This window comes from Parasteatoda tepidariorum, chromosome 7 (assembly GCF_043381705.1).
Source record: "Parasteatoda tepidariorum isolate YZ-2023 chromosome 7, CAS_Ptep_4.0, whole genome shotgun sequence".
Taxonomy (NCBI): Eukaryota; Metazoa; Arthropoda; class Arachnida; order Araneae; family Theridiidae; genus Parasteatoda; species Parasteatoda tepidariorum.
Window position 1 is genome coordinate 68,035,872 of NC_092210.1, and position 8,993 is coordinate 68,044,864.

General features: G+C 29.3%; 1 long non-coding RNA gene across 1 annotated transcript in view; it reads right to left on the minus strand.

Moving 5' to 3' along the window:
- Nucleotides 1-4,658: 4,658 nt before the first annotated feature.
- Nucleotides 4,659-8,993, minus strand: part of LOC122270498 (uncharacterized) — a 15,589-nt gene continuing 11,254 nt past the window's right edge. The window contains exons 8-11 of the long non-coding RNA XR_011637320.1: nt 8,160-8,174; nt 5,821-5,838; nt 4,796-4,810; nt 4,659-4,679 (exon numbers count right to left, since the gene is read on the minus strand). This is a non-coding gene — a long non-coding RNA (uncharacterized lncRNA). The remainder of the gene's footprint in view (nt 4,680-4,795; nt 4,811-5,820; nt 5,839-8,159; nt 8,175-8,993) is intronic.

Here is an 8,993-nt window from a genome sequence, read left to right on the forward strand (position 1 = left end):
AGAAAACTGAATATATATATATATAGATAATGTAATTTTGTAAATAAATAAAATACATGATGTTTAGCTAATTGGAAATTAAAAAAGATTGAAGTTTTTAGAACTTAAATAAAGATAAAAAAATTATTTTTTAAATATTGTACTTACTTCCTAAATCAAGAAAGAAATAATATGATATTAGAAAAACCAGAACAATACACTCTTTAGATGAAAAAATATCAATAACAGTATTGTTTCAAAAACAGATTTTTGATAGTTGTGTGGAGCAAGATATCGGTATTGTTTTATTTCTCGAACAAAGTAATTTTAATTCTTATATTGTATGCAGTTCATTCATCATGATTTTGTTGAAAAATTAATTGAACTAAATATATAAACTAAATATAAGGTTTTACGATGAAAGCTTATTATTAAAAAAGTGACGTTTTTAAATAATTCTATTTAGGATAAAAACTCATGTTTTAGCAATCTTTTTTTAAATTGATTGATTTGTTGATTTTTAAAATTGCTTTGTTGATTTGATTCAATCAAATGTTTATTAATTATATACAAATATGTATAATAATCATTACATGTATACAATAATATTACATGCATAATAATTATTGTATGTATGCAATTATCATTATTTGAACTAAGCAAATTTTTTTAAAATAAAAAAAAAAAATAATAGATAAATAAGAAAATATAACATTAAAAGATGAATATTAGATTTAAATTATATTTTTTAGAGTTTTCCTCTGACAAAACTTTGTTTTAGTAAAGAAGGTGAACAACGATGGAAAACAGTTAAGAGCCATGTAATAACACAATAATGCGTAAACATTCAGTTAATGATCCCTTACCAAGTAAGCCGGCTGAAAAAAAACGTTATTATTTAGATTATCTACAATCATTTGTTATTAAAACACTTTAAAAATTAGATGCATCGCAAAATTTTGATTATTTTTAGCACTAAATTTTGTATTAAGCAATGAATTCAATTAAGCAATTAATTATTTTTTAACCAAAAATATTTTTGAAAATCCCTAAAAATAAATTCTTAAAAATTAAATCCTTAAATTAAATTCTTTAAAATCCTTAATAAAAAAATTAAAAATGGCTATGCAAAATATTCTTTTACCACCTTCCTTATTTTAAGAATAATTTAATAAGTCAAAATAATTATTTTCACAAGTTATTCAACTTTAACAATAAAATCACTTTATTTGTCAAATGGAGTTGAAATGTTCTGTTCTACATGTTCTGTTGAAATGTTCTGCCTTTTACAAGACTAAGATGGTTTATTTACGGATAAAAGAACATAATTTTTATATAATGAATTCCTTTTTTCTTAAAAAAAATATTCCCTTGATATTTACAATAAAAACGTTTCGTAATTATTCTGTGTAAAATTAACTTCTTCAACTGAAATCACGATATGCAATTTAATTTTTTAAATAAGTTGACGTATGTAGGAATTTAAATAAATGTATATAAAAACTGCTGATTCGTTGCTTTGAGCCCACAAGATACATTAATTTGTACATAAAAAGTCTGAGTTAAAACTTGGATAATTAAAGAACTTTTTACTCTGACTTGTTAAAAAGCAACAAAGCTTTTGTTTTACACTAAGTGTATTAATTTATATCATTTCTAACAATTCAAGCGAACTTTATGTGTTGAAATATAATTACGGAATCACAAGAATGTAAGTTACATTAAAATTCAATGTAATTCATGATGTAGGGCTACACTATGATACACTATCTAGCCATTAATGACCGGACACCCTTTGAACGGCAGGTGGGCTCGTCCTGGCGGAATAAATACGGAACCTGTGATGGGGGAAAGACCACTCGCAAGCAGGCGACGGCCATACGAGCGTTAACAGTGAAAATGAGTGGACGACGAGAGCTGAATGAGGCGGAAAGGGGCATGATCATAGGCGCCCACCGATTTGGTCATTCCATACGTGCCATCTCCGACAAGTTTCAGGTACCACAGTCAACAGTTGGTGACGTCGTGTTGAAATGGGAACGAGAGGGAGTGAAAAACCGCAGTCCCGACCCGGCAAGCCCAAAATAATGTCCGACAGGGATCGACGATCTCTTCGACGTGTAGTGAAGGCAAACCGACAAATGTCGTTGGACACTGTCGCTACCAACTTCCGGGCTGCATCTGGCAGTGTTGCCAGTGCACGTACCATTCGTCGGGAGCTGATTGCACAAGGATTCCATGGACGAGCAGCAGCACATAAGCCAAACATCTCTCCATCAAACGCCCGCCACCGATTTCAGTGGTGCAGAGCACGTCGCCAGTGGACAGAAGAGCAATGGAAAAGCGTTATGTGGAGTGATGAGTCACGCTACATGTTGTGGCACTCTGATGGACGAGTGTGGACCTGGCGAATGCCCGGAAAATGGTACCTACCGGAGTGCATTGTCCCCATTGTGAAGTTCGGCGGTGGAGGAATTATGGTTTGGTCCTGTTTCTCATGGTTTGGCCTTGGAGCCTTGGTAATAGTGCGTGGAACCCTGAACGCAGAAGGGTATAGAGACATCCTGGACAATTCGGCGCTTCCCACCCTGTTGCAACAGTTCGGTAATGGCCCGTTTGTGTTTCAACACGATAACGCTGCCATTCATAAAGCACATGCCATCACGGACTGGTTTGATGAAATGGAGGTGCAAGAGCTTGACTGGCCATCCCAAAGTCCCGACATCAATCCAATTGAGCATCTCTGGGATGAGTTGGAGCGCCGGTTGAGGGCCAGACCACAACGCCCCAAAACCACCACTCAACTCTTCGCCATGTTACAGGAGGAATGGCGGGCAATACCTGCCGCCGTGTACCAACACCTAGTGGATAGCCTTCCTAGAAGGGTTAAAGCTGTGATTTAGGCGCTTTGCTGCCCTACGCCCTACTGTCTTGATACTAGCACCTCATGTATCCGAAATGAGGGGTGTCCGGTCATTAATGGCCAGATAGTGTATATTATGACATTTACAGAAACAGTAATTTGCAATTTAATTTCGTAATGTAAGTGCAAATGTTGCGCAGTAAATTGCTTTGATATCCTATTATTTATATGAGCTAAGACGAATATTCAATTAGTATTGAATTCAATAATTTCACAATTATTAATATAAAGAAATAACTAATTTAAAAATTTTAAATATTCATTATGAAATACTCACGCTTCTTTTTATTAGCTAGAACAAAAAAATTTTAATTTTTATTTTCAAAATAAAAATATATCTTGAAACTAATAAAAAAATTAGCTTCCTTATCTACAAAAAAAATGTGTAGAAAATTAAGGTCACCCTCTTATCTTTCATTTGAAAACTTATTTCTTTTTCCCTCTCTGATATTTTCATCAATTGCTCTGTAAATAATGTTTAGATAAAGGTGAGTGCCGGTAATTGTTTATATGTAGAAACTAATTTAGTAATCACTTTGAAAGATACATTCTAAGCAAGAGAAGCCTTGTTTTCAACTTTTGGATCTAATCGTTTAAAATATAAAACTGTAAGCGTAGAACTGAAATCAATTTTTCACTATATTTTTAATTTTTTTTGATGAATATTAAATTCAAAGCTGTAAGTTTTTGTTATTATACTCTTTTTGATACTTTTTCTTAAATGATTAAAGTATATAACTTCATGATAACACGAAACTGATTGTGACGGAGTGTTTTTGACAAAAATATCTGCAAGAACAGAACATAAGACAATCATATGCAGTTAAATTTACATTATTATTATGACCTAAATGTGGCCAAAATAGTAATTTGATCCAAAAAAGTGATACTGATTATATTTGTAAAATTAACTATTCTTAAAAGTATGAGTATTGCTATATTTTCATCAATGAACACCAATATATAATTGAAAAATACTCTTTTTAATTTTTTAGAAACTAATTATTAAATAAATTATATGCTAATTTGAAAATTAGCATATAATGTAGCAAAAAATGGAGTGTTTTCTTAAAAACTGACATTAAAAAAATAAAAAGATTTCAGAAAAAAATGCTATTTTTTTTCTTTTCTTACTTTTTCTTTATAAAATGGTGAGAACACAAGATTATCACAAACCAATAATAATAACAATAAATAACATTTAACAAATTCCGAAAAATAAATTATGGTAATTCTTTATTTTCTCTGCATGATAAATTCGTAATTATAGAGAAACTAGAAGTAAAGAAAAATATATATTTTCCTCATGGTCTTATTAATATCTAGGTTGAATTTGAAAATATTCCATGAAAAGTACATCAGCAAAGCACAACTTCAGAAACACGCTGAATCAATTAATTGTTTTTAATGCAACATAAAATAATACTGAATAGGTTGTTATATTTAATAACAATGTAAAACAAATATTTTTCTACACTTTGAATATTTATTTTTGCTTTGTCCATACTACATTACTTTCTCCGCATAAATTTATACAAAAACTCCGATTTCCAAAACATTTATTCGTTTGCTGAAGTGGAAATACACACGAATGTATTTTTCTTAACCTTAAACTTTGTAATAATTTGAACAGTTATAACTTATTTACTCAAATGCAAAATTAAAGTTTTAATTATGTTTAGAATAACATAAAATTTATAAAAATACAAGTAACTCGAATAATAATAATACTTGAAATGTAATAATTATAAACACACACCTCCAAAAGCATTAGCAACTGCAAATAGATCAAAAACAAATAATAATTTAGACAATTAAAAAATTTAATAGTGAATAACTACTTAACAAGCATCACTTTAAAATGTAGTAAAGGAATGATTGTTATATACGTACTTCCCGATGTTATACCTACAATTCAAAAATTAAATGTTACAAAATTTTATTTCCAGCAAAGCGTGTAATTATTGAAAAGCGAATGAATTTTAACCCTTGATTGTGGTATTTGTACAAAAAAAATGTTTCATGATACAAAATTATATATTCACGCATAAATCAATGTGCAAATTTTACAATGAAAAAAAATTTAAATAAATAACTTATGTCAAAATAAAAGATGAAAATATGATTTTATTTTTAATATAATGGAATCATTTTATCATCATTATAAATCATTAATCCATTTTAAATCATTTCATATAAAGTAATGAAAAAAATAAAGTAATGAGAAAAATGTATCTTTATTTAAAATGATTTACAGAATAAAATTTTAAGAAATCTTAAAGTATAGTACGTTTGATTGCATTATAAATATATTTCAATTCGCTTCAAGAAATGTTTACATGAAAGAATCATGAGCAAAATAAAATTAATCAAATAGGTTTAAAACTTCAAGTAATTTATTTCATTATATATTACTCGTGTAATGTATAATATTGCATTATATGTTACACAAAGAGGGTAAAAAGAATTTCCCTTCCTAAAGTAAAATTAAGATAGAAATATTAAATCATAGTCAAGAACCGAAATTAATTTAATAAATACATCTAAGTTCAATAAAAAAAAGCATGAGCACAAATATCTATTGTGAGCGGGAATTTTTACTTGTATGAATGTCTTAAGTTTAAAACAAATGCTGATTCACATTAGATTTCAAGATACTGATGAAAAAAAAGCCTTAACATTTAAAAAAGAAATTTGACTTACGTTGAATAACATTTAGTAAATGCAATATTTAATACAATATTAGATAAATACAACATTTTTAATATATGCAATAATATATATTTGAAATACATTTATAAGAAATTTAAAAATTGCTCAAGATAAAAAAACCAATGTCACAGTAGAATATGATTCAATAACCTTGAGTGATTTGGATTAAACTATTGCATAACATAACTTTAAAGCATTAAACTTACCCTGTAGCCCTTTATTCACTGTAAAAAATATAAAAATGTATATAAGTTACTCTTAGTTGTCCTTATTAGCAAAAGTCTTTTTGTTTAATAAATTGAACATTTATGAATAAAATTTCGTTGTGAGTTCTTTTGTTATAGATGCATTGTGGTGTTTTTGATTCGTTTTTTTTTTTTCAGAAAATCTATTGCAAACCAGCTACGATTTCTTATGTCTGTTTTTTTTTCAAACATATTATTTATTTTAGGAAATTATATTAGTTATTAACATGAATTGTAAATTAATAAATGCAGACAACAAATTGCTTTCTTTGACTTTCGAAGACGGAAATTTTTATACATTGAATCTTTTTATTTTGATTCTGAAACTGCATTTTATATAGAAATCATGAAAAAAAGACTATGTTTCAAAGAAAAAAGAATCTAATAAGCTTTCTTCTCCATTAATTGCAACAATATCAAATAAGAAGTTTTTTTTAGCTTTTAGAGAATTATTAAAATTTATTGTATTCATGTAAAAGAAAATATAATAACTCACACAAAAAAGTTAATGGTTTCACTTTTAAAGCATCCTGATGCTTTGCTGGCGAACTGTCCAGAACTGAGTATTAAAAATCCCCTTGTTTTTTTAAATGTTATTCTCACTTACTTTTTAAAGAACTTTTGCTCCAATATTCATAATACGCAGATATTTTTATACCAAATTTATGTCTAAATTGTTAAATAAACTTATACTGAATTTATATCTAGATAGAAAAAACCTCCTGTGAAATAGCTTGTACCTTAACATACATATTTATATATACATTGGATAAGATGCCTTTCTTGATTAGTTGTTTAAGATACCCTAGACCCATTTTTCTTTTTTCGGATCCAATAGGTTACTGAATGAACCGAAAATCTCACAATAATTCAGGTTCTATCTTAAACATTTCCAAAATAGCCCATTGCGGGGATACGGGTAATGAAAATGCAGACTACTTAGCAAAAAAGGGGGCCTTAATTATTCAGACTTCTGCACACATTATGCCCTTCTGTTCCATCAAACAGCTTATTAAGAGGACCTTTAAGACCTGTGCTCATGAAGAACTTATAGACCGTACTTCTACTAAGACTTGGAGGGCTACCATCCTATATTTGCAAAATGGCCCAAGACGAAGTGCGGCGGCTGAATTCCGCTTGGCCACCGGTCATGACTGTGTGCGGTAACATCTGTCTAGATTTGGTATCGTTCCTTCCCCGGTATGCACTCTTTGCAGTTCTGGTGAGGACATGGACTCCACGCACCTTCTCCGCTGCTCTTCACTTTGCAGGAATTCTATCACTGAACGCTATTGGGAAGCTAGAGACATGTTGTGATTAATAGACTCTGTTGCAGCATCTGTTGTTTCTGTTCTTATTTTTAGATGTTTATGTATGCTGTTACTGTCTATAATCTGCCATTGGAAATAAAAAAAAATCCAAAATATGTGCTAGGTATAAACATATTTCACAATCCATGTATTTAATGAGATAAAAATAGACGAAGAATACCATTGTATTTAATTTCAATGTCAAGGGGAGGAAAGAACGAGAAAGCGTTTGATATGCATTTGATCATAAGTCAAATAATAAAATTACTGTTCCAAATAACATTCTCAAGGCTTCGGTTCTGGACATGATCAGTAGGAGCAGTACAAGCAATAAATGTCTTGAATGAGCTACTGACGAGTATTTAAAAGGACTCATTTACATTGATTCCCTGCAGTAACCGGGAAGATTAGTTTTACGGATTATTTCAAAGAAGAATTCCAAAATTTGTCTAAATGTGCCTATTATTTTATAATATTTGTAGGTTTGTGAAGTTTTTTCATTTTTATAAAAAAAATGCAATACCTTTATATTAGTCAGTATTTACTCATAAATTAAAAGGTTTGTTAAACGATTTATAGAAAAAAGTAGTTTTAGTTCCCTTTTAGGAGCTTTGGCAACGAATATGTAAATAAGAATCAGAAAAGCTCTTTAACTGGCAGTTAAATGATTTTAGTCAAATCATATTAATTTCAATTTATATTTTTCTCCTTATTTAACTCACTGACGAAATCAGCATTAATAAATATAGTTCATATTTTTTTCCGATCTTTTAATTTCAACAAACATCAAAATTGGTTAAAGCTGAATAGGATAATAACATTATCAGGAAATTATTTATGAGACTAAGGAGAAGAAGAATATATTTATAGGAGTTTAATTACTTTTCAAGCATTATTATTAAAATATTTCTTATTGCAAATAATTTTATGGAAATATAACGAAGCACATGACCAGTTAATTTTAATAAACTCTCGAATTCGATTACTTACCCTTATCAGCCGTTCCTGTAACACATTAAGAATTCTTATTTTTTATATGTGTAAACTTTAAAAATATGAATGAGAATATTATATATATATATATATATATATATATATACAGTCAAACCCCGCTATAGTGAACACGGTTTATAGTGAACTCCCGGATATAGTGAACGAAATGTTCGGTCCCGTGCCTTGCTATACCCGTATAATGTTATTTTTTGTGGATATAGTGAACCAAAAAATTGACGAAGTCGGATATAAAGAACTTTTTTCTGTCTTCGACTGATTTTTTTCTTCATTTTTTTGTAATAATTTTGAAATTTCTACTTCAAAATAATTACATATACAGATTTTTAAAACTATCTATAGTGGGTAAGGTAAGGATAAGTATTTTTCTCTTGAATGCTTCTTTTATCTTACTTTTCCATCCCTATACAAATCAAGTAGATGTTTCCAACCCAGGCAGATGATGCACCTGTAAGGAGTCAGTGAGATCAATATGCATTTTCTGTCAGAGGGAATGAGTAATTATTCATTATTGGTCAAAGAGTTGGACACTAATATGTGTTGATAAGGCCCTCATTTCAACTCCTTTTTGCTCTCAGTGCAGTTAAAAAAAAGCCTGCAAACAAGTGTCTCAAATTTAACTATGGCGAGCAGTAAACGTAAAATGTTCTTTATTGATGATGAAATGAGCATAATCAGAAAAATTGAAAATGGATGTAAACAAGCTGATATTTGCTGGGAATATAAACTATCCAAATCTACAGTTCGTAACATATGGAAAAATAGGCAATTAACAATTTCTGCTCATGAGAAAAATTTAAATGGCAGAAAAAA